Here is a 27081-nt window from a genome sequence, read left to right as displayed (position 1 = left end):
CCTTTGAAAGAAGAGCCCAGGCAAGCTGCCCCTGGTGAGGAGCTCCCTTTGGCATCCAATTTTAGGAGATTCCAGAGTATTTTGTCAGCCTACTCTCTCCCTCCGGCAAAGTGAAGTGAGGCTTCTGTTCACCCAGGATGGGTCACTGTCACCCCAGGCCCACAATGAGTAGCTCTTTCCACAACTCTTGGGATGATTCACTTCCGCCATCTCCTGAGACAGACCCAGCCCTGACAGGATTTCAGTTGGACAAAAGATTTTGGTCTCTCCTGAAATCCTTGCTGCATCACCAGCTTTTGTAGCATTTCTGCAAAGTCTAAGATACAAGACTTTCAAAGAGGGAGCGTCCGCCACAGACCTGGGGCACAGCAGTGACTCTTGGCTTGGAAGCGCTTCCCTGCTTGTTTGTAAGCCAGGGTATATTTTTACTATCTGACTGGGGCCCTGCTAATTGCTTCATGAGCACTTCTGGGGAAGTTCTCTTTCCAGGGGCCGGCGTTAACTCCTACAGCACCAGTGCTTCCCAGCCAGGATGCTCGGGGCCTGCATGAAGAGGTGCCTTGGTTATCCCTAAAGGGTTAATGACTGGTGATGCGAGGATGGTCATGTTGAGTTATATATAGCAAACAGCGAGCAAAGCAGACAAGCACAAAAAAAGGAAGACAGGAAAAAAACTGCATGGATACACTCCCCTCCCCCCACCTTCCCTGGTCTACCCCCACCCTCCCGCAACAACACTACATATACAGACCACAGTTAAATTTGGCACAGAGACTATAGCCAAGAAGGAAAACAGATCAGGTTACACAGAGTCCTATTCAGATTTGGGCCTGGGCCTCATGGGGACAATGCTGTGCTGAGGAGAACAAGGCTGTGGTGTGTTGTCGAAAAACGCACACCCGTGCGCTTTGCTTTTCTTCCAAGCATTCGCTGGCCCGGCCCTGGGCAGCAGGTGAATTCCCTGCTCCACAGGTGGAGACAGATAAAACAAACCGAAACGGTGTAATGGGCTACAGGAAACCTTTCTTTCAGAACTTGATTCATCTCCAGAAAGGAAACACACGAGGACTTTGCTCTGGACGGTAATCTGTTTTCTTAGGGCAGCTGAGAGAGGCCTGGCGGCCAGGGTAAATACGGCAAGCGGGAGAGGGGCTTTTGGCAGGGGGAACTGCAAGGGAAGGTTGAAAAGATCACTTCCTACACTCTGTTCCCTACCAAGAGTGAGCTGTCAATCTTGCAGCAATGGAGGTGCTCTGGAAAACGGCAGCGGGGAGAGAGCGGGCCACAAGGGAGAAACCTGAGCCACAGGTGCGTGCCTGGGATACCCCCTACTCCTGCGGGCCGGCTCACCTGGCAGAGCCCAGCAGAAAGATTGCTCCCAAGCTCACTGCTCGAAGTTCGCCATGTGGAAAAAGCAGGCCAGGACTTCTGGAATGCAACCCGGGTGCGAGTCAGCCTCTGCTTTGAGCAGACGAGCAGGCCTGCAGCAGGCAGGCTGCCATCGAGGGTGGCCTGAGCCTCTACTGGATGTAAAGCTGGGCACAGGGAAGGCCAGGTACATTATAGTCATTGGAATCGTCCCCACCAGCAGGCATTCAGGACACCTCGAGGAGATGAGACAGCCAGCTAGCATGTAACAGTCAGGGCTGCACAGAGCATGATAGTCAAAAGGACAATCCCCCATGCCACCATCGTGTGTGTGTCTTTTAAAAGACATTCTATCTTGTTATCCCATTTGATCTTCACCTGACCCTACGTGGGCCTGGCAGGGCAGGGCATCACCCTTGTTTTGCAGTGGAGGAAGCGGAGGCCCAGCAAAGCCACCTCTTGCCTGAGTGGGGACAGCTGGTTCAAAGATAGCGCTTTGCCCAGCCCTCTGGACAGACACCTCTGGACCGGTCTCTGTGGTGCAGGCAGTGGTTTGCACATTTGAGTGTGCACCCAAATCAAGGCGGCCATCTTCGGCCTGGTGTAGCCTGCTCCCCTCAGGTTAGGCCTGGGATTCCTGTGTGGGCCCGGGCCCCCAGCAGCAAGATGGGTGTCCAGTGATCTTAGTTCACACTGGGCTTTTCCATGGACACAAGCTTAGTCTGCATTGGCAAAGTAGGGACAATAGCTCAGCGTGTGTCTAGGGCTGCCTCAAACAGTGACGGACCCAGAGGATTTCCTCTCCTTTCCCTGCATGATTTGTTGGGCTCTCAAACTTGAACTCCCTGTGTAAAAAGAATGTGGTTATGGGCTGAGCTACGCCTCCTTCCCCAAATTCATGTGTTTAAGTCTGAACCCTCAGTTCCTGAGGATGTGACCTTATCTGGAAATAGGACCATTGCAGATGTAATTAGTTAAGATGAGATTATACTAGAGTAGGGTGGGCCCCTAATCCAACATGACTGGTGTCCTTATGAAAGGGGGAAATTCAGACACAGACACACACAGACAGGGAGAGTGCCCTGTGAAGATGCAGGGAGAGGTCGGGGTGGTGCTTCTGTCAGCCAAGGAACAGCAGCGGCTGCCAGCGAACACCAGAAGCATGAACGATTCTCCCTCACGCGCTCGGAAGAAACCCACGCTGCCCAAGCTGAGCTTGGACTACCAGCCTCCAGAACTTCCAGGCAATCAGTTTCAGTTGTTAAGACCCCCAGATTGTGGAGCTTTGTTATGGCCTTCCTGGAAGATGAACCCAGATGCTAAAAGGGCTGAGGAGTGGAAAACTGACGTCTGTGGTTAGTTTACCTTGAAAACCAACCATGAGGCCCCTTCCAGCTCTGTTCCACAGACATCAATTCTGTTTTATTGTTTGAACCAAGAGTAGTACTCCACAACTGCAAACACAGTCCACAAGTTTTCTACTCCAGACCATCTCTTTAGCAGACAGAAGGAAATATCTGTCTTCCTTCGCCAAATCCTAACCCTACTTTGTTCTCAATAGAAATTATATTGTGTCTAAGTCTCCCAAAACGTCTCAAAAGCAAGACAAACACCCACTTCCTCTTTTGGAAACTGATGGGACCCTCTACAAATTACATTCGGAGACATCACTCTTTCCCAGCCAACTTAGAAACTCAAACTCTTGTCAACTTTCCTGGTATCCCAACTTGTTCTCAAGAGAAAACTAAAAACCCATTCACATGAATAAAGTATAAATGACAGTCAAGAGCTTAAAGTGCTAGCTGTCCTAGGTGGGGAATAAGGTCACAAAGAATGTCGGTAAAGAGGCACATGTCAGGGGTGGGAGCCCACTTTGCCTTATACCCTGACCAGGTATGTAGTCTTCAATGTAAAACTCTCCCACTGGGTGGGAATTCCTCCTGGCCCATCAATGCCAGCCTCCCTGTGGCTTTGCATCAGGTTCCACCTCCTCTTGGCAGCGTGGAACGCTATTCCTGTCTCTCCAATGTCCTCACACCCCAGTGACTCCAACATCCTCTAGGACCAGGGAAGTCTGCGCAGAACCTGCCACCATCCCTGGCACCCTGAAAGCCCCTTCTAAGTGACAGGAGCTTAAAGTGTAGCTTAAAGAAGGAGCTTTGGACCTGGTGGTACCTAGGGCTAAATTCTGCAGTACTCAGGTGGACCGTAAAATATGGCCATATTATTGGACTTGATGCGTGAATGCCACTCTCCTTGTCTTTGATTGTCCTGTACCTGAAATCTACCTGCTCTAGAATTGCCTCCCAGATAATGTCTCTTTTAGCCTTACTCTTCCCCCAGAGTCTCCTATCATTTATACAAGTCCTGGGTTATTGTTCCTCCACCCAGCATTACTTAATACATCAATTAATTAGAATATAGGCTTTTCAGAGAGCGAATCATATGTTTATCCATTTCCCCTTCCCAGACTTCAGTGACTTACATGTAGAAGTTACTCAGTAAATATCTGTTGAAGGTTAATTCAACCTGAATTTCTTGTGTTCATCTCCTCTTGTTACCTGTTTTGGTCCCCAAATCCTTCCCACTTCAGACATTTGGTCAGCCCGTCAACAGAGGTTGTCTCCTAACATACACCAAATCTAGAATGTTATACGGAGCTGAGTTCCTATTAATTCAGTGACAAACGATGTCACAGACCTTCAGAGTTGGAAGATTCTTTAGAAAGTATTTCATCCATTTCTTTAATAAGAGGCCATGTTACTCATCCAAGGCCACATAGCTGGGGAAGCAGCAGCAGGGCCTGGCAGGAAGATGTTCTGGTGGAAGTGAGGCTATTTATCATGTCCAAGAAGATGTCATCTGGGTGGCCAGTGTCTGGTGAGGGGCTAACTCATACACTTGTTGCAAGGTTCCCTCTATTGGCCCCTGGGTATTTCTGTTTAACCTGAACACCCCTCTGCATAAGTCCAGGTACCTCCATCTGATCTTCTCCGCAGGTTATCCTCATGGGCAGCTGGATGAGGAGCTCACCCCCAATACAACTAGGCTGCAAGCACCCCTGCTCCCACCGCTGGGTGGCAGAGACACAGCCTCCTGCCCTATCTCACAAATCCATGTATGTGACCCATGGGAGTGACTTCCATTTAAAGTTTTGGGCAAATCTCAGAGATTGTTGTTTTCAACCACTGGGGAAGCTTAAAGCCAAACAGTCCTACTGGCATAGAAGTAAGCCTCATTGTTTTCTATCTGAACACATGTTTTACATCAAGAGAAGGGCTGTGGTTGGGGTAGGGAGAGCTGAAGGGAGATTCAAAGGTTCTTCAGCTCTCACAGATCTCAACCTCTTCAAAGTTTCAACCCTCAGAGCACTTAAGATGTTTCATCCCACTCAGCAGAAGTGCCTCTGCCCACACTCTCGGGTGCCACAGTGCGTGCGTGGGAACTCAGCTGTGGTCCAGAGCCAGTAAAGGAAACGGGACAGTCACCTCACTGTATTTTTCCGAGAGGATGTAATTTCTCCTTTGGGATTTGATAAGCTTCCTAAGGCATATTCACATGCACAGAGCAGGTGAGACCTGCTTGTTAATGAGGCCACATCAAGTCTCACAGGGTGATGGGTATGAATGAACTCATGCTTGAAGGAATGGGCAACTCCTACCTGGGACCTTGAGCAAGTGGGTGTGGGTCAGAGCCCAGAGTCAGGGTGGATAGGCAATTGGAAAGAGAGACAAGGTTTGCTTTTAGTGGTAACCACTTTCTAGCCTCAGCATTCTCGACTGCAGACTGGAGATAACAATAATGTCCTTCCATGATATTTGGAGGGTTGACCAAATGAAATTTCTTGTAAAAGTGCTGGGCACAGGGCAGATGAGCATCAATTCTGTGCCCAGGAAGGGATTCCAGTGCCATTGCCACCTCCAGATTGCCTTCTTTTGAGATGATGTATTTTCTTCAAGGGAAAGGAGCAACAAGAGGGTACCTGCAGTCTATAGGACAATATAAGTCAAATTCTGGAGTAAAAGCATGGCACTTAGACTGTGTGCCAAGTCATTTGTGATCAGAGGGAAACTGAAAAGTGGCATAACAGGGTGATGGGCGGGCCCAGGAGAATTCACTATGAGTCTTGGGGGCACTGCTAGCACCTCTGCTACCTCCTAGGCGGGTCATTTCACCTCCCTGACCCAACTGTGAATTCAAGAATACCACACGCATCTCTGCACCATGGCCAGGACTCCTGCAGAATAATGCAAGGGAAGAGTGCTGGAAACGACAACCTACTGGTCACATGTGTGATGCTATTTGATGTGGTTTGGCTCTGTGTCCCCCCTCAAATCTCTTGTTGAATTACAATTCCCAGTGTTGGAGGAGAGGCCTGGTGGGAGGTGAGTGAATCACGGGGGCGGACTTCCCCCTTGCTGTTCTCATGATAGAGTTCACGAGATCTGGCTGTTTGAAAGTGTGTAGCACTTCCCCCTTATCTCTCTCTCTCTCTCTGGCGTGAAGATGTGTTAGCTTCCCCTTCGTCTTCTGCCATGATTGCAAGTTTCCTGAGATCTCCCAGCTATACGTCCTGTACAGCCTGTGGAACTGCAAGTCAATCAAACCTCTTTTCTTCATAAATTACCCAGTTGCAGGTAGTTCTTTATCACAGTGTGAGAATGGACTAATACATTATTGTTATTGTTAAAGAAAAACAGAAGGGGCCAGGAGGAAGAGGAGGAAGGAAAAGAGGGGAGAAATGAGGAAAGAGAGGGAAAGGAGAAAGAGGGAGAAGAGAGAAGGGGGATTGCTTCAAAAAAATAAAAATAAACTTTTTATTTTAGAATAGGTTTAAATTTCTAGAAAAGTTGAGAATAGTCCAGAGAGTTTCCCTAGATATCATACCCAGTTTCTCTCATTGTTACTATCTTGCATTAATGAGGTACTTTTTACCACAATTAATGGCCAAAGTTGATACATATTAACTAAAATCACCCTTCATTCAGATTTCCTTAGTTGACCCAGCATCCTTCTTCCACTACAGAACACCATGTTACACTGAGTTGTTGCATCTCCTTAGGCTTCTCTTGGCTGGGACAATTTCTTAGACTTTCCTTGTTTTTGATGACCTTGACAGTTTTGAGGAACACTAGACAGGTATTTTGTAGAATGTCCCAACATTGGGATTTGCCTGGTGTTTTCTTCTATGATTATTGGGAGAAGACCACAGAAGTAAAGTGCCACTTTCATCACATTCTATCAGGAACACATACTATCAACATGACGTCACGCTTCATGTTGACCATGATCGTCTGACTGAGGCAGTGTTTGTTGGACGTCTCCACTGTGAAGTTTCTCCCCCTGCCGCCTCTCCACACTGTACGCTTGGAAAGGAAGTCACTGTGTGCAGCCCATACTTAAGGCGGGGGGAATTATGCTCCACCTCCTTGGGGGTGGAGTATTACATAAATGACCTGAAGTTCCACCGCACTCTGGAGATGTGCCTATTCTCTGCCATTTACTTATTCATATGTATATGACTAAATAGATATATAAATGTAAATCAGTATGGAGTCATGCAGACTTATTTTCTACTTAGGTTATTTATAAACCAATACTACTTTGTTGCTCAAATTGTTCCAGCTGTGGCCATTGAAAGCTTTTTCAAGTGGTTACTGTGTCCCCTTGACCTGTGTGTTACTGTTTGTTCTTCTGAGCACGTTCTCACTTTCTGGCCCTGTGAAATGCTCCTCCAGGCTCATCTTGTACATTCCCCGCCTGTCCTAGAATCAGCCATTTCTCCAGGAAGGCTGAGTTCCTTTTATTAAATGGTGTTAAGAACAGCGGAGGCAGTGGCAGCAGCGTTGTGATGTCAGGGCGTTGGGGCAGCTCCTGTGACAGACGGAGCTGGAGCGGTGGGGCAGTGGCAGAGTCTGGCGCCCGGGAGAGTGGAATGAATCTTACTTGTTGAATATCTTCTGGTTACTAGTTGGATTCATTTGTAAAAGAATCATTTTCCCCTGTGTGGAAGACACTTAGTGGCATATTTAAATTATAAGTCCATGGATCAAAAAGCTTTTTGATTTCCCAAAGGAGGGACATACCACTATATCAGATGAGCTTGACATGACAGCCAAGATGGTGCTGTCCCAGAGACAACGAGATGAACTCAATCGAGCTATAGCAGATTATCTTCGTCCAAATGGCTATGAAGAGGCATATTCAGTTTTTAAAAAGGAAGCTGAATTAGATATGAATGAAGAATTAAAGTAGGCTGGAGTTTTGGGGAAAAAAGGGACATCTGTTATTAGATAACAAAAGAAGGTTATGGAATTAGAATCAAAGTTAAATTAAGCAAAAGAAGAATTTATGTCAGGTGGATCTCTTGGTCAGAAACAAGACCCAAAAGAATGGGTATTTTCTGCCAGAAAAATATGCATTGAGTGGTGACAGGAGTCCAGTCACTCGAGTCATATTCCATCCTGTGTTCGATGTTATGGTCTCTGCTTCAGAGGATGCTACAATTAACGTGTGGGATTATGAGACTGGAGATTTTGAACAAACTCTTAAAGGGAGGACATACAGACTCTGTACAGGATATTTCATTCGACCACAGTGGCAAGCTTCTGGCTTCCTGTTCTGCAGCTATGACCATTAAACTCTGGGATTTTCGGGACTTTGAATGCATCAGAACCACGCACGGCCAAGACCACAATGTTTCCTCAGTAGCCATCATGGCCAGGGGAGATCACACAGTGTCTGCCTCAAGGGATGAAGCTATAAAAATGTGGGAAGGGCAAACTGGCTACTGTGTGAAGACGTTCACAGGACACAGAGAATGGGTACGTATGGTATAACAAAATCAAGATGGCACTCTGATAGCCAGCTGTTCCAATGACCAAACTGTGTGCATATGGGTCATAGCAACAAAGCAATGCAAGGCTGAGCTCCAAGAACATGAGCATGTGGTAGAACGCATTTCCTGGGCTCCAGGAAGCTCATATTCTTCCATCTCTGAAGCAACAGGCTCTGAGACTAAAAGAAAAAGTGGTAAACCTGGGCCATTCTTGCTGTCTGGATCCAGAGACAAGACTATGAACATATGGGATGTCAGTACTGGCATGTGCCTTATGACCCTCGTGAGTCATGATAACTGGGTGCGTGGAGTTCTGTTCAATTCCAGGGGAAAGTTTATTTTGAGTTGTGCTGATGACAAGACCGTACGCCTATGGAATCACAAGAACAAGCAATGCATGAAGACCCTCACCACGCATGAACACTTTGTTACCTCCTTGGATTTCCACAAGACGGCACCCTATGTGGTCACTGGCCGCATAGATCAAACAGTAAAAGTGTGGGAGTGCCGTTGATTGCGTCTCCTTCGGCCCCTCCTCCCTCTTTTCCTCCGGATGCACTCTGATGATATCATGGTTACCCCATTGAGCACTGTTTAAATAAATATTGTTCTTTCATGTAAATTATTCTGGATGTAGATTGAGCTTATTAAATGTTACACACAAAGTAAAAAAAAAAAAAAAAAAAAGAACAGCGTTAAAAACTAAGACGTAAACACTAGGTGTGCTCATTGCTACTGGGATGACACTTCTTCAGGCCCTGTCAGGAGACAGAACAAGGAAATATATACCAACCCATATCTGTAAGTATATTGTACATATCCATCTACATCTATTTTGAGCTGAACTCGATTCCACGTTGATGTCCCCAACACTAACCACTGTCATATGAATCACTGCAGCCTTCCCTGCCTGCTTGTCTGTAGCATCCCCTCCAACAAGGAGAAACCTGGCTCCCACCATCCTCCATCCAGTGACTTCACATTTCAGAGTGCGTGACTAGTGGCTTCAGAACTTATATCCTTTTGGGAAAGAGCTTTATCTACTAGAATACAGGATTGTGAACAGTTCCTTATGTTTTTAGTCTTACAGTCTCCACTCACTTCCAATACCACTTGGTCAGCACGTTTTCCTCCCACCCCTTCAGTGGAATTATTTTATACATTTGTAATACAGATAGTCTTCTGTCATATTCACCATCTCATCTTGGAATCCCCCAACATCTTTAATTACTTTTTTAAATTTGCATATGTTCAGGTTCACTCTTTGTGATGTAAAATTCCATGGGTTTTGAAAAATGCAGTGTCGTGTATTCACCACCACAGTATCATACACAATAGTTTTACCACTCTAAAAAAAAATCTCATGTGCTTTCCCGACTCTACTCTTCCCTCTCTCCAGGCCCCTGGAAACCACTGATTCAATTACCATCTCTATAGTTCTACCTTTTCTAGAACATAATATAAATGGATAAGCTTTTTTCAGTAAACAATATGCATTTAAGTTTTATCTATGTTTTTACATAGCCTGATAGTTCATTTATTTATATCTCCGAATAGTATTCCTTTATATGCATGTACTACAGTTTATTAATCTATTCACCTGCTGAAAGACATCCTGGTTTTCCAGATTTTGGCAATTATGAATAATGTTGTCACACACATTTGCATGCAGGTATTTTGTGGATTTAGTTTTCAACCAGTTGGGTAAACATCTAGGAGTATGCTTGCTGATTCATACAGTAAAATAATGTTTAACTTTTTAAGAAACTTCCAAACGTCTTTTAAAGTAGCTGTACTATTTTGCCTTCCCACCAGAAATGAATGTGGGTTCTTATTCTTCTAAATTCTCACAGCAATTGGTATTGTTGGTTTTTTTTGTATACTAGCCATTCCAATAGGTGTGTGGTGAAAGCTCACTCTTATATTCATTTGCATTTCCTTAATGACAGATGATGTTTCACATGCTTATTTACCATTTGTAAGGTGTGTGTGTGTATATATATATATACACACACACATATATATATGTACAAATGTGTATGTCATATGTATACACACACACACAAATATCATCTTTGGTGGTGATTTGGAGGTATCTGTTCAGATTTATTCATTTTTTTCAATTGGATTACTTATTCTCTTTTTGTTGACTTTTAAGATTTCTTAAAATATTTTGGATACAAGTTTCTTATCAGGTTCATGTTTTGCAAATATTTCTTCTCAGTCTGCAGCTTGTGTTCCCATTATCTTAACAGAATCTTTCATAGAGTGGAAGTTTTTAATTTTAATAAAGTCCAATTTCTCTACTTTTTTTTCTTTCATGGTTCATGCTTTTGGTAGTGTATCTAAAAATTTCTCACCAAACCCAAGGTCACATAGATTTTCTTCTTATGTTTTCTTCTATAAGTTTTATAAATGTGCATTTTAAATTTAGGTTTATGATCCATTTTGAGTTAGCTTTTGGGTAAGTTGCAAGTTCTGTGTCCAGATTCATTTAGCCTATGAACATCCAATTGTTCCAGCACCACGTGATGAAAAGACTTCACTTTCTCCATTGAGCTGCCTTTGCGCCTCTGTCAAAAGTGAGTTTATTATACTGTGTGGGTGGGTCTATTTCTGGCCTCTTCAGTTGTTGACTTATATGTCCTTTTTTTTGCCGATACCACACCGTCTTGATTATTATAGCTTTATAGTAATTCTTGAAATGAAGGACTCTGAGTACTCCAACTTTGATCTTCTTCTTCAGTATTGTGTTAGCTGTTCTAGGCTTTCTGCTTGTTTATATGAATTTTAGAATCAGTTTATCAATATCTAAAAAATAACCTGCTGGGATTTTGAATTGGATTGCTCTGAATAAGTTAGAAATACTTCACATCTTAACAGTACCAAGTCTTCCAATCGATAAGCAGGGACTGTCTTGCCATTTATTTAGATTATTTTATTTTGCCACTATTGTCTAGCTTTTTGCATACAGTTTCCATACAGATTGTGTCAAATTTATAACTAAATACTGATTTGGGGGGATGCTATTGTAAATGGTAATGTAATTTTCATTTCAAATTCTGATTATTCGTTGTATATAGAAAAGCAATTGACTTTGGTATATTTTCTTTGTATGCTGTGTCCTTGTTATATTCACCTTTTCCAATGAGGTTTTCACCTTTTTTTGTGTGTGTAGATTATTTGGTATTTCCTACATAGACAATGTATCTACTAATAAAGACTATTTTTATTTCTTTTTGTCCAGCCCGTATATCTTTCTTTTAATTCTTTTTCTTATTGCTGTAGCTGGGACTTCCAGTATGATGTTCAATAGGAGTGGTGAGAGAGGACATCCTTGCCTTATTCCTGATTTTAGGGGGAAAGCACTCAGCCTCTCACCAATAAGTATGATGTTTAGTGCAGGCTTTTTGTACATGTTCTTTATCAAGTTGAAGAAATCCCCTCTGTTTCTAGTTTGCTGAGAGATTTTATTGTAGATAGGTATTGATTTGTTTCAAATACTTTCTCTGTATCAGTTGATATAGTCATGTGATTTATCTTCTTTAGCCTATCGATGTGGTAAATTACATTGATTTTTGAATGTCAAAACAGCTTTGTATACATGGAATAAATCCCGCTTGGTTATGGTATATAACATTACTAAATATGATTCAATAATATTTTTTAAAGATTTTTTTGTGTCTATGATTATGAGAGATACTGGTCTGTAGTTGTTCCTTTCTTAAAATGTCTTTACCAGGTTTTAGTGTCAGGGTAATATACTGTGCTATGGTCTGAATGTTTGTGTTCCCCCAAATTCATATGTTGGAATTCTAACTTCCAAGGTGATTGTATTAAGAAGTGGGGCCTTTGGGAAGTACTTAGATCATGAGGGTGGAGCCCTTATGAATCGGTGATCCCTTATAGAAGAGACCTAAGTGCCCTTATAGAAGAGGCCTAAGAGAGACTCCTCATCCCCTCCACCACGTGAGGACACAGCTAGAAGAAACCATTTATGAAGCAGAGAGCGGTCCCTCACTGGACACCAAACCTGCCAGAGCCTTGCTCATGGACTTTCCAGCCTTCAGAATTGTGAACAATAAATTTCTATTGTTTATGAGCCACCCAGTTTGTGTGGTGTTTTGTTACAGCAGCCTAAATAGACTAAGATAACTGACCTCATAGAATGAGTTTGGAACCATTGCCTCTGCCTCTGTTTCTTGGAAGATATTGTGGAGAATTGTTATTATTTCCTCTTTCAGTGTTCTGTTGAATGTACCAGTGCAACTACCTGGGCATAGTGCTCTCTTTTCTGGAAGGTTTTAAATTATTCAATCTCTTTGAATGTAAGACTACTCTCCTTTGGGGAGTTTTGATAGTTTGTGTCTTTGAAGGAATTGTTTCACTTCACCTTAGTTATATTTATGAGCATGAAGTTGTTTGTTGTATTAATTAACCTTTTGATGTCTATGGGATCAGTTGTGATGCCCTCTCTTTTGTTTCTAATGTTAATAATGTGTGTCTTTTCTCTCTTCATTGGCCTGACTAAATGTTTATCAATTTTATTGATCTTTTCCAAGAACCAGCTTTTGTTTTATTGATTTTTCTCTGCTGTTTTCTTGTTTACAATGTTATTTATTTCTGTTCTAATTTTTATTAGTTATCTTATTTTCCTTGCTTTAGGCTTAAATTAAATTAGGCTTCTTTCTTTAGTTTCTTAAGATGGAAACCTGAATGATTGACTGTATATCTTTTTTTCTAATAAATATATGTTTAACATTATAAATTCCCATTGTTCTGTTTTTTTGTCACTACAGGTGACATTATAGTTTGCATTTTAAAAAATTCTATGTGAGTGAAATCTTGCTGCTTGTATGTTTTTTCCTCTGCTTTCTTTCACTCAGCAAAATTGTTCTCAGATTCATCCGTATCCTTGCATGTATCAATAGTCTTTCTTTTCCTTCTTTTTTAGATAGAGTCTCACTCTGTCACCCAATCTGGAGTGCAGTGATGTAATCACAGCTCACTGCCATCTGGACCTCCTGTGCCCAAGCAATCCTCCCACCTCAGCCTCCTGAGTAGCTGGGACTACAGATGTGCACCTCCACACTCTGCTAATTTTTTTTCTTTTTCTTTTTCTTTTCTTCTTTTTTTTTTTTTTTTTTGAGACATAGTCTCTCTGTCACCCAGGCTGGAGTGCAGTGGCGTGATCTCAGCTCACTGCAACCTCCACCTCCTGGGTTCAAACAATTCTCCTGCCTCAGCCTTCCCAGTAGCTGGGATTACAGGTGTGTGCCACCACGCTTGGCTAATTTTTTTGTATTTTCAGTAGAGACGGGGTTTCACCATGTTACCCAGACTGGTCTCAAATTCCTGAGTTCACGTGATCTGCCCCAACCTCCCAAAGTGCTGGGATTACAGGTGTGAGCCACTGCCCAGCTGTCTGCTTCTTCTTATTGCTTGATAGTACTCCATTATATGGATGTGCCTCAGTCCATTTATCTGTTGCTGTGCCTTTTGGATCATTTTCAGTTTTAAGTGATTGAAAATAAAGCTGCTATTAACAATCACGTAAGAATGTTTTGTGGACATATGCTTTCATTTCTCAGAGTAAATACCTAAGAATAGAATGGCTGAGTGATATAGTACATGTATGTTTACCTTTTAAGAAGCTGCCTATCTGTTCTACAAAGTGGAGGTACCCTTCCATTCATATCAGCAACATATAAGAGTTCCAGTTCCTCCACATCCACACCAACACTTGGTGTGGTCAGTATTTTTATCTTTAGACATTGTAATCCATGTGTAATAGTATCTCATTGTTGTTTAACTTTGCATTCCCCTAGTTACTAATGGCATTGTGCTTATTTTCCATCCATACATCTTCTTTGGTGAAACAAATGTTCAATTTTTTTGTTCCATTTATAAAATTGGATTGTTTCCTTACTGAGATTTTGAGAGTTTTAAAAATTTTCTGGATTCAAGTCTGTTATCAGATATGTGATTCGCAAAATGTTTTCCTAGTCTGTGGCTTATCTTTTCATCCTCTTAATGGTGTCTCTACCACAAAGTGAAAGTTCTTAAATTTTATTAAGTTCAATTTATCAATTTATTTATGTGTCTTGCTTTTGCTCTTATATCTAAAATGTATTTGCCTAACTCAAAGTCTCAAGGATTTTCTCCCATATTTTCTTGTAGAATTTATATAGTTGTACCTTCTAAAATTAGGTCTATAGTCAATATTGAGTTAACTTTTATATAGGGTGCAAAATATTCCTTCAAGTTCGGTTTTTCATCCATGTGGATATTCAGTTGTTTCAGAACCATTTGTTCAAAGAGTATCCCTTTTTCCACAGAACTATCTTTGCACCTTCATTGAAAATCAGTTGTCCTTATATATGTAGGTCTATTTCCGAAAATATATTTTGTTCTATTGATTTATTTGTCCATGTGTATGCCACATTGTTTTCTATTCCTGGGACTTTATAATAAGATCTGAAATCACGTAATGTTAATCCTCCAACGTTTTCTTCTTTTTCAAAATTGGTTTGGCTTTTCCAGATCTATTGTGTTTTCATTTGAATTTTAGGATCAGTTTGTCAATCTCTACAAAACAAAATACTATGTATCAATTTTGAAAAGAAGTACTATCCTGACAATATAGTCCTCTGACCCTGAATGTGGTATGTTATTTAGGTTTTATTTAATTCCTCTCAGGAATACTTTGTAGTTTTCAGTATACAGGTCTTCCCCATCCTTTGACAGGTTTATCCTAAGTATTTTTATATTTCTGACATTATTATAAATGGCACTCTATTTCACTTTCTGATTGTTCGTTGTTAATCATATAAATGCAATTGACTTTTTAAATATTGACCTTACAGTTTGTACCCTTTCTAAAGTCACTTATTAGTTCTAGTATCTTTTTGTAGATTCACATATTTTTGCCATTTTTTTGTTTTGTTTTATGAAAGAGGATATATTTGGTCTCTATTGGCCTTAAATGGAAATTGGGAGGATATGCTTTTTAAAAGTATATCTTTTTTTTTTTTTTTTTTTTTTTTTTTGGTGAGACAGAGTCTCACTCTTTTTGCCAAGGCTGGAGTGCACTGGCGCAATCTGGGCTCACTGCAACCTCCACCTCCCAGGTTCAAGCGATTCTCCTGCCTCAGCCTCCCAAGTAGCTGGGATTACAGGCACCCACCACCATGTCCAGCTAATGTTTTTGTATTTATAGTAGAGACGGGGTTTCACCATGTTTGACCAGGCTGGTCTCGAACTCCTGACCTCAGGTGATCCACCCACCTTGGCCTCCCAAAGTGCTGGGATTATAGGTATGAGCCACTGTGCCCGGCCCTAAAAGTGTATCTTTCTAAGGTCAGTTAGCTCATGGATGGAGTGGTTATTTGAAATCAGGGCATGGAGGTAGCAAGAGCCAGCAGGCATGGAAACAGTGAGTCTGGTCTACTCTGGCAGTGGCCCATAAGAGGATAATTCTTAGAACACTCTGCCCTAGTAATGAGAGCAAGATATGTGAGGACTGGCTTGGGAGTAACTTCTGTGGATGAGAGTATTAAACCCCATGATGATTTAGTGTCCATCCTTAAGGGCTGCTTGCCAAAGTGTGAGACAACCATGTAATGGGATACTCTGCAGTCACTAAACCAGATGGCAAAAAGGTCATTGCCATGGAAAACGCTTGTGGGTTATTACTGTATTAGTTTCCTAATGTTGCATTAAATACATAGCCATGAATATGGTTGCTCTTTGTAAGCATAGGTTCTGAGGCTTAGGCAAGGAATGTTGGGGGTGATATTTAAAGTTCTGCCCTTATACAATTGCCAAATAAAAATTGGCACCATTCAAATCACTATGTGCAAATAGAGTAACATTTTTATAAGAAAAAATGTGTGTACAGTAAAAAATTATTGGCAGTGTTTGTTCTTTACCCTCTAAAATATTTTACCATAAACATGTATCACTAGGATACTGTGAGCAGCTTACATGAAACCTAAACTGATACAAATCCATTTGTATGGTGGAACTCAAGGTGCGTCTTCCCATAGACACAATGTTTTTGGGGTGATTGGAGCCCTATGACTTTCCACAAAAGATTTTAATAATAAGACTCTATGCCCCAGGCCTTATTTCTAGTGGGCAGTAATTTCAAGTTCAATTCAAGATGCCAGGAATAAATGGCTGTGTCCCCCTCATTCACCCACCCATGAAGAGGCATCAGCGGGTAAGGTGGCTGGTGAACAGGAGCTGTTCACATCACATCGACATAAGAAAATGCCATACCCTATGTTCACAAGAATGTATGTTCCACTCTAGGCGAGGAGGAGCACAGCTGCCTCACAGCTGCTGCACACTGGGGCTGGCCTCTTCATAGGCATGTCTGTATGTGTGTGCATGTGTGTGTGTATGCATGTGCAAAAATGTGTACGCATGAACGCACGAGGGGACATGTCAGTATGCACGTGTGTGTGTGGCAGGTGATCTGAGTTCATTTATGTTGTTTCTTTTCCCAGAAGAAGAAAAGAGTCCACCAAGAGAGATTTTGTTTGAGGGTATAGGTTTTACTGCAGATATCTTGAGACGTCTTTGAGAGGGTTTTCTCTCCCTGTCCTTACCTCTCCCCTCTCTCGCCTCCCATTCTCTCCAGCCTCACTGTGCAGTCGGTGACTGATTACATAAACTGTGGAGCATCCGCTCCATAGAGTCCTAGTCAGCAAGAAAAGGGGGCATTGGATAATGACGTGCCCAACAGTGTGGATAAATCTCCAGAGAATTATGCTGAGCAAAAAAGACATACACACCATGAGTCTATTATTCTTGAAATGACAACATTATAAAAATGAAGAACAGATTATTGGTTGCCAGAGATTAAGGAGAAGAGGATGGTAGGAGGTATGGCTATAAAAAGGCAACAAGAGGAACCCTGTGGTGATGGATACACAGACCCTACATATGGGATAAGATTGCATGGAACTAAACACACATGCATGTGTGCACACACACAATGAGGACAAGTAAAAGTATATCAGTGCCAATATTCTGGCTGTGCTATTATACTATCATATAAGATGTTATCTTTAGGGGAAACTGGATAAAGGGCACACAATGTTTTTCTGATTTCCTACAACTGCAGAAGAATTTACAATGATCTCCAGATTAAAAAACTTAATTTTGGCCTGGGCCCGGTGGTTCACACCTGTAATCCCAGCACTTTGGGAGGCCAAGGCAGGAGGATCGCTTGAGACCAGGAACTTGAGACAAGCCTGGGCAACATAGTAAGAAGCTGTCTCTACAAAAGTAAAAAAAAATTAGCCTGATGTATTGGCGTGTGCCTCTGGTTCCAGCAACTTGAGAGGCTGAGGTGGGAGGATTGCTTAAGCCCGTGTGGTTGAGGCTACAGTGAGCCATGTTTGAGCCACTGAACTTCAGCCTGGGTGGGAGAGTGAAACCCTGTCTCAAAAAAAAAAAAAAAAAATTATATATATATTTTTTAAAAGCTTAATTTTAGAAAAGTGAGACAGAAATAAAGATTTTTCTCATATAAAAACTGAGGGAATTCCTAGCGAGTAGATCTGTCCTAAGGACAGCTTTGCAGAAGCTCTTCAGGCAGAAGGAAAACCTTATTAGTCAGAAACTGGGGTCAGCATCAAGCAGAGACGCAGGGCAGAGAAAGCATAAATGAACGTAAAATAAGATCGTTTGTTTTCCTTTTTTTTTTTTATTTAATTCATTTTTTATTGAGGTAAAAAATACATATATAATTTACCATCTTTACCATTTTAAGTGTATCGTTCCAGGTAATAAATACATTGTGTTCCTTTTTTTCCCTACTTCCCCTACTCTCTTCTCCTTTATAGTCCCTGTTCTTCACCGATCTAAATTACTAATTGTGGTTTTGCAGCTTTCTTCCTACGTTTCGGAGCCAGTTTTTGTTCAAGTGTCAAGCACGTTTTTTTCTTGCAGACTTGGGGTAGGCCTTATACCCATGGGTGGGTGGCTGGAAGGGCCTGAAAATAACCCTGATGACACAGGGTTCTCCCAGGGTGCCCCTGCCTCTCCCAGCCATGGACTCCAGTCTCTCTGAGAAGCCATAACAGCTTTTGTTAGAGGGGACTACAGATGCCCTTGGCATGTGGGTGTTGTCTAGGGCCATGGCTGCGAGTGACAGATGAAAGGGCATTGGAGTCAGGCCGACATGAGTCCAAACCCCAGCTCTGCCTCTCAGCAGCTATGTGATCTTGGGCAATCTACTTAACCTCTCTGGTCTCCAGTCTCATATGCAATAATACTTTTCAGGGTGGCCGTTGTCAGTTACAGGACCTAACACATGGGATAGACGCCATCACATAATGGATGCTGTTCATTTCCTTCCCTTTTACGATATGTATCACTGTTCCTTCCAGTGAGTAGACAGTTGCCACACTCATATAGGAGACTCCATTCCTTATCAACATTCATAGGTAAGAGCTGCAGTGCTCCATCTTTTCCTGAGAGTTTATTCTCTGCAGGGAGGAAAACATAACTATCACTTCTCAGTTGTCCTCCAAACTTAGGTGAGGATCAAGTTTTGTAGGAGGTCTTGCAGCTTAGGAAAACAGATCGAAATCCAAACAGCCTGAAGAAACAATAACCCCACCTTCTCCCAGTCCCTAAATCCCCTTGAGAGTAGAGGGGCATTGTGTTGCCTTCCTGGTGGTTCCAAAAGCTAGACGTCTGGACTTCAATGCAATTCCACAGTCCATTCTTTGTCCAGCCGTCAAAATTATGTCTTTAGACATTTAAAATAAGTTAGCAAGGCTTGAAAAGCCCCCATGCCTGACCCAGCCTCCTGTCTCTCCACTCTCCTCGTGGCTTACACTGCCCCAGCCACGCTCATCTTTCTGTGTCTCAACTTGACAAACTCATTCCATCTCAGGACCTTTGCACTTGTTGGTCCTGCTGCCTGGAAGGCTCTGCCCCTGATCTGAGCATGCAAGCCCTTCATCATCTTGTCCCAGTTCCAGGACTGCCCCAGCAGGCAGCCTTCCCTGAACATTGTTGAAAGCAGAACCCCTCCCTCCTCCTCCCTTGGCAGCCCTCTTAATTTCTCCCTGTTTGCCCCACAGCATTCACCACAGTCTAAAACCACCTCACTCACTTACACGCTTACTTGAGTTTTCTCCATTTCCTCCTTCAGGAACATCAGCTCCATGGGACAAGAGACTATGACTGAGAAATCCCTGGTGCCCTGATCTAGGCCCAGCACTCAATGTGGGTGAGTCCCAATATCTATTTATAAATGAATGACTGTCCCTTCCCTCCTTGGCATAGGGACTCACACTCTGCAACAGCATCTCTGGTCCCTGACCCCCCTGGAGAGCTATTTGTGGATCCCAAGCCATTCCCAGACCACATAGCTGGTAGCTGGCACAGGGAGAAGCATGCCACGGTCCAGTGACCCCAGACAGTCATTTAGGATGTGATATGGTTTGGCTGTGTCACCACCCAAGTCTCAACTTGAATTGTATCTCCCAGAATTCCCACGTGTTGTGGGAGGGACCTGGGGTGAGGCAATTGAATCATGGGGGCCGGTCTTTCCTGTGTTATTCTCGTGATAGTGAATAAGTCTCACGAGATCTGATGAGTTTATCAGGGGTTTCCACTTTTGCTTTTTCCTCATTATTCTCTTGCCGCTGCCATGTAAGAAGTGCCTTTCATCTCCTGCCATGATTCTGAGGCCTCCCCAGCCATGTGGAACTATAAATCCGATTAAATCTCTTTTTGTTCCCAGTTTCAGGTATGTCTTTATCAGCAGCAAGAAAATGAACTCATACAGGATGTTAGCCCCAAGGATAACATTTTTGCAAGCTGGCAGACCTAGGCAGGAGATTCTTTTCTTTTCTTCTTCTTTTTTTAAATTTTTATATTATATAAAGATGGGTCTCACTATGTTGCCCCCAGGCTGGTCTTGAACTCCTGGGCTCAAGCGATCTACCACTTGGCCTCCCAAAGTGCTGGGATTATATGCGTGAGCCACTGTGCCTGGCCATGAAGGTTCTGAATAAGGAGTAACAGGGCACGTCTCCACTCATATGCAGCCATGTATCCTGACTGCTTGCAATTAGGGAGCAGTGCTAATTGAGCAGACACCAAGGCAAAGAAATTGCACCTAGGGAAGATTTACTTCTTATTCTCTGTATCCCATGTCACCCCCCACCCCCTCTAGCTGAGATGCACCCCACGCTCCCAGCAGCCCTCACGCTGAGGAATAAGCAACTCAGCTGCCTGTCCCGCATCCTGCCAAGCTGCAGCCAAGACCAGAGGGACTTTCCCCGCCCCCACCATACATGCGCGTCTATCCACAGAGGAACATCTATCAGGGCCTCCTGGAGAGAAATGACTACTCCATAAAGATTTCATTTTTGTTGGAGTCTATCCACAGCTCTATAGAGTCATAAAAATTCAATAGGAAACTTCCATAAAAAAAGAGGCATAATTAAAAAGACAAAGGGACAGCTCCAGCAGGGGTTGAAGATTAAAGACCAAGAGGCCCAACACAGATAGGGGAATTTTATGAGCTATCAAAGAAAGAAAAACACACCACACAGAAAATGCACGCAGTAGAGACGGTCCTGCCACTTTGAGTGAGGTGAGCCGACCAGACCGGGGTGCTGGTCTCTGAAGATGGGGGCAGGCACTCAGGCCCGGTGTGACACAGTAACGCTCAAGAAACACTGCAGCTCCAAGTACTGGGAGCCAGTGGGATGTCAAGTCTCCACTGTCGGACAGCCCTGCCCTTGTTGGATCCACAGAGGTCTGAGGCTCAGGACAAAGATAACCCTCTGAAATTTCATGACCCTAGGAGCTGAATTGTTACCCCAGTGGTCATGGGGCTGGAGAAAGAGCTTTTAACTAACCTCTGGGAGACTGGATCCTGAGCCAACATTCAATCAAAATACTCAGCTTCAAGGTACCAACTTGCTTTTCATTAGACTATTTTTCTTTTGTTTTGTTTTGTTTTGTTTTGTTTTTGTTTTGAGACGGAGTCTCGCTCTGTTGCCCAGGCTGGAGTGCAGTGGCACAATCTTGGCTCACTGCAAGCTCTGCCTCCTGGGTTCATGCCATTCTCCTGCCTCAGCCTCCTGAGTAGCTGGGACTACAGGCGCCTGCTACCACGCCTGGCTAATTTTTTTGTATTTTTAGTAGAAATGGGGTTTCGCTGTGTTAGCCAGGATGGTCTCGATCTCCTGACCTCATGATCCACCTGCCTCACCCTCCCAAAGTGCTGGGATTACAGGTGTAAGCCACCATGCCCGGTCTCATTAGACTATTTTGTGATTACAAATACAATAGATGTTCATTGTAGAAATTTTGGAAATACAGAAAAGCAAAATGAGGATTAAAATTGACTGTCATCTTTCAATCTATCTATATGCATCTATCACCTTGACATTTTTGTCTCTCAATCTTTGGAAAAATACAGGTCATAAAGAAGAAAATAAGAAAATAACAGGCTTGGATACTGGAAATCTGGGCAGGATAAGGGGAAAACTGCCATCCAAAGCAAACCAGAGACACAAAATGGCTGAGTTGTGGACAAAGTTTAGCAGTTACAGAGCAATCCTGCCCATCAGAATCCCAGGTAGCTCAAAGGAGAAACTGAGGCTTAAACAATGTGGGTGGGAAGGGAAGAAATGCAGAGGGATCCTCAGGGTTTTACAACCAAAAAGAAACAGTAAGGTTTGATCGCCCCTCTGCAAAGCCCATGAGTATGTGTACATTTCTGTCTCCATTTCCAAATTCGACACAGTCAGTGATGATGGCGGCTTCCGGAGTCAGCACCCTTTGCCCCATCTAAGCTATAACCGTGGTGGTGAGACCTACGTTTCTGGAGATGGGGTCACTGCTTTACCTGCAGTACTGGAGGCTGGGAGCTATGAGCCCTTAGGGGTCATTCCTAAAGAGAACAGTGAGCCCCAGATATCCATAAACATAATTTCACAATTGGGAAGAGGCAGCTCTTGTTATTGCATCATCATCACGATGATGCTGAAGATGGCAATCAGAGTAAGTGAGCAGTGCCTTAGACCAGGGCTGAACCACCTCTTTGGGTATAAGAGAGATTTAGAACACAATAAAAAGTGCTTTCCAGTGACTTTTTTTCCAGTAAAACATAGCTATGTTGAGTCCTAAGGGGGAAGATTTGACTCATCTTATGACTTAAGAGTTCCTAATTTTTGGATAGAGGATCATCTATGGGGAATCTGGCAAAGCTTTTATAATGTGACCCTTGGCTCATGCCTGAGAAGTAGCCCAAGGTAGCCTTCTGGTTCCTCCTGCAAGCAGGCACAGCCCACCACTGAGTAGGTCACCCACGGGGTTCCTGGGGCACTTGCTACTGGGAGTAAGGGAAACATAACCAGGTGCAAAGCAGGTGAGGGACAGGGACAGGCCAGAAGTGCCTTTCCTAGGGCTGCTGTGTGTTCTACTCCTGTGGGATGTGAGCTCTGTGGGGCAGGGTGGACTCTTGCTTACCTATGTCCCCACTTTTACCATGGCCATGGGCTCACCAGTACAAATAAATATTTTTTAAAACATGTTTAGCTAGATGGACTCTCAGTAATAGAAAGAACTCTGGAGAAGGTTCAAGTGAGCCTGCTCTTTCCCTGCTTTTGAAATAAAAAGACCAAAGCCTGGGCAGACAGGGAAGCCCAAGGACATGTGGAGGCCACCTGCAGAGGCCACAGACGACCCAGCCCCAGGTGCCTTATGGCTCACATCAAAGGAGCCTGTCCAGGATGAAGACCACTCTGTGTATTTTCTTATTCCATAAAAAGCTAAGAACTTGCTAGGAAGATGGGGGAAAAAAGTCTTCCTAGGTTTGTAGAAAGGAAATTTCAGGGAAAGTGGTTCTAAGATGCTCCTGAATTAGTCCTGATGGAGTTTTCCAGATTCCAAGAGTGTGGACTCTGGAACTAGATATCTTTGGAGCAGGTGGAAGTCCCCTATTTGTTAGTTAGGCCTTAGAAGGACACTTGCGTTCTCTGAACCTCCATCTGGGCATCTCCATCCCAGGTCGCAGCAGTAGCCACCTCGGTAGCTCATCTCAAAGATCAAGAGATCCCTCAAGCAAAGCTCCTGGAAGGGTGCCTGGCAGACAATTCCTGCTCAATAAAGGTTGACCACCATTGCTATTATTTCATTGCCACCCATCCTCCAACAAACAATCTTCTCCTGGAACTGTTTGGGATTGCCAAGACAAGTAGGAGGGATCCAACTCACCTAGTCACTTGACACTCATTGTTTCAAGCCTATGTCAAAATTGGCAAGCAGTGGCTTCAGCCCTCAGGGGAGGGAGACTGGCCATCAGACAAGGGATGGGGAGGGGGTTGCACTTGAAATTGTTTACGATGTGCATATATTCATTTTCAAAAAAGCAGTTATAACAAAGGAATGTCGTTGCTAGTAATGAAAAATAATTATGCAAATATTTTATAAGTTGAAAGACAATACAGGGACCCAAACCACACTCTGGTAAATACATCTTCCCTGAATCCCAACACCCCTTCCCGGGCACAGGGACAAGAATTGTGTGTCTTTGGGTCCAGCAAGCAAAGCAAAGCAAAGGTCTGGGACTGTGAGGGGCAGAGCTGGGAAGAGGGGGAAGGTAAATTCAGGCTTTCCTCTCACCTTACTAATAAAGACATTGGAATCTGTTTTAGAAATTTAAGTGTGCAATGAACAAAAAGAAAGGAAGCAAAATAATCATTACAAAAGCAATGATGGCTCTCACTTACATAGTACTTTCTACATGCCAGGAACTATTTAAGAATTATATAATGGCTAACGTAATTCCAAGAACAATACTATGAGATAGGTACTATCACTGCTTATTTTAACTTTTATTTTAAGTTCAGGGGTACATGTGCAGGTTTGTTACACATGTACATATGTAAACTTACGTCATGGGGGTTTGTTGTATAGATTGTTTCATCACCCAGGTATTAAGCCTAGTACCCATTAGTTATTTTTCCTGATCTGCTTCCTCCTTCCATCCCCCACTCACCCAACAGACCCCAATGTGTGTTGTTCCCCCTCATGTATCCATATGTTTTCATCATTTTGTTCCCACTTATACGTGAGAACATGTGATACTTGGTTTTCTATTCCTACATTAGTTTGCTAAGGATAACGGCTTCCAGCTCCATCCATGTGCCTGCAAAGGAAATGATCTCATCCTTTTTATGGCTGCATAGTATTCCATGGTGTATATATACCACATTTTCTTTATCCAGTCTATCACTGATGGGCATTTAAGTTGATTCCATGTCTTTGCTATTATATAACTGTATTTTTTTCTTTCTTTTTTTTTTTTTTTTTTTTGAGATGGAGTCTTGCTCTGTCACCCAGGCTTGGGTGCAGTGGTGGCAATCTCAGCTCACTGCAACCTCCACCTCCCACCTCAGCCTCCCGAGTAGCTGGGATTACAGGTGCCCACCACCACACCTGGCTAATTTTTGTATTTTTAGTAGAGACGTGGTTTTGCCATGTTGGCCAGACTGGTCTCGAACTCCTGACCTCAAGTGATCTGCCCTCCTCAGCCTCCCCAAATGCTGGGATTACAGGCGTGAGCCACCACACCCAGCTGTATCACTGTCTTTTTTAACAGATGGGAAAACTGAGACCCAGAGAATTTATGTAACTTGCCCAAGTCACACTTCTAATATGTGTTGGAATTAGGACTAAACCAGAAAGTTCGGCTTCAGAGTCCACACATGTTTCTGTATACCTCTAGAATATATGGTCAATGTATTCAGATTATCAAATCTTTTCATTTGGAGAGCTCAAAGAAAAGTAGAGAAAATACAACCCATATCCACAGAGCCAAATGGACAGATCTAAAGTCTAAGGGGCTCCATGGTGCTGTCCTCACCATACATAGAATTTCTTCATTTGTCACAAATGGCAATGAGCACAAAGTAGAGGCCAAAATCAAGCATCTTTCAGTTCAAGCTTCAGGAGAAGGGAGAAGGCGCAAGAAAGAGGATAAGATGGAGTGGTGGGATCTAAAGCCCTGCAAGGCCTGAATGTGTCCCCTCAGAATTTATATGTTGAGACAACTACCAGTGTAATAGTATTAAGAGGTGGGCCTTTAGGAGGTGATTAAGTCATGAGGGTGGAGGCCTCCTAGAGGGGATTAGTGCCCTTATAAAACAGCTGCAGCAGAGCTTGCTTGCCTCTTCCACCTTGTGAGGACACAGCAAGGGGCACCATCTATGAAGCACAGAGTGGGCCCTCACCAGACACCAAATCGGGCTGTGCCTTGATCTTGGACTTCCAGCCTCCAAAACTGAGAAATAAATGTCCATTACCTATGAATTACCCAGTCTAAGGTGTTTTGTTATAGTGTCTCTAATAAACTAAGGCAAGCCCCCAGCTGGAAACATCCATCTCTGCTAACAGTGCCACAGGACCTGGAACGAGTTACAGACTCTTTTCACATCTTATCTGCAAGAAGCTGGGGGCTCTGTGTTTGTCTCAGCCTGGCCCTGCTCTCAAGGTTAGCGTTGCACAACTGGAGGAGGTTTTGGTGACTTCTGCTGCCCACCTTGTTCTCCCAATAGAAGAGCCAGACCTCAGAGGAGGGAAGAACACCAGGTTCACAGTGGAGAGAGAGCCCCCCAGTCTCCTGCTGCGGCTGCACTAGGGGTGAACCCCACCCCGCCTTGTCCTCTGGGAAGCCCCTCCTGACTCCTCCCTCTGCAGTCAGGCTGTTTCAACGCACAGCATGCAGTCACAGCACCATTCCCAGTATCTTTTTGGACACTAGTCCTGGCTGCATTGCCAGGATGTGGGGCCCTTGGGTTTTCCCTCTGCTACAGTGCTGGCCTGGCTGGATGGAAAAACAGGTCGACCAGGGTTTGCCCCTGAGGATAAAAGGGATATAAGCCTGTGGTCATCCTGGGGGTTATAAGCCTCTCCACTCCTGTCTTTTTCTGTGGAATATAACAGAGCACTTGAAACCGGTATTTATTTTTTCTGTTATGGAGGCCAAGAAGTCCAAGGTGAAGGGGCCACATGTGGTGGGGCTGTCTTGCTGGTGGGGACTCTCTAGAGAGTCCTGAGGCAGCACAGAGCATCAAATGGCAAGGGGCTGAGCATGCTCACCTGCTAGCTCAGGTCTCTCTTCCTCTTTTGTGAAGCCATCAGTCCCACTCCTATGATAACCCTGTGATTCATAAGGGAAGAGCCTTCATCACTCAATTACCTGTTAAAGGCACTGCCTCTCAATACTGAGGATTAAGTTTCAACACATGTTTTGAAGGGGACACATATTCAACCTCTAGCAACTTCCCAGAAGCTGATTCATTTCTGTTTCCTATGCAGCAGCTTCCTTACCTTTCAAAGGATCTGCTCCTCCTAACTCCAGGCCGCTGAGACGGGTCTGAGCAAATCTAAACTGTATCCTGGGTTCCTGGAGACAAGCTTCATGCAAAGCCCAGGATGAGTGTCTCAGACTTGCCAGACCCCACTTAGCTGGCTGGTTGTCTGAGAGCACAATTAGAAAAGAAATGGCTCTGAGGAGACAGACGAGATGCGTAGATAACTCTCACACACAATCTCACATACACCCAGCCTCACACCCTCACATACATACACGCCCCTCTCAGACACTCACACACACTCAATCTCAGACACACACACATTCGGTCTCACACACACAGCGCAATGTGCCAAGCATCTCCAGGTAGAGGTAATTAAAAGTTGATTTATGTCCACTGAGACTATAATGAATTTCTCCATATTTCTATGATTGCTTCTTCAAATGGGGATGCTGACTTTTCTGGGGAAAAATATAGCGAAATAAATCTACATTTTGCTGCAGAAAATATATA

General features: G+C 43.5%; 1 protein-coding gene and 1 pseudogene across 4 annotated transcripts in view; one reads left to right on the top strand and one right to left on the bottom strand.

Annotated features, from left to right (window-relative positions):
* Nucleotides 1–27081, bottom strand: part of LOC105540031 — a 293057-nt gene that overhangs the window by 173386 nt on the left and 92590 nt on the right. The gene's annotated exons all lie outside the window — the stretch shown is intronic.
* Nucleotides 7294–8828, top strand: LOC105540030 (annotated as a pseudogene). The gene has a single exon (XR_001006135.1). The product of XR_001006135.1 is annotated as a platelet-activating factor acetylhydrolase IB subunit alpha pseudogene (transcript).

Source organism: Mandrillus leucophaeus, unplaced genomic scaffold (assembly GCF_000951045.1).
Source record: "Mandrillus leucophaeus isolate KB7577 unplaced genomic scaffold, Mleu.le_1.0 Scaffold214, whole genome shotgun sequence".
Classification (NCBI taxonomy): domain Eukaryota; kingdom Metazoa; phylum Chordata; class Mammalia; order Primates; family Cercopithecidae; genus Mandrillus; species Mandrillus leucophaeus.
The sequence above is the reverse complement of the archived record's forward strand: the minus strand, read 5'-3'. Positions and strand labels throughout refer to the sequence as shown.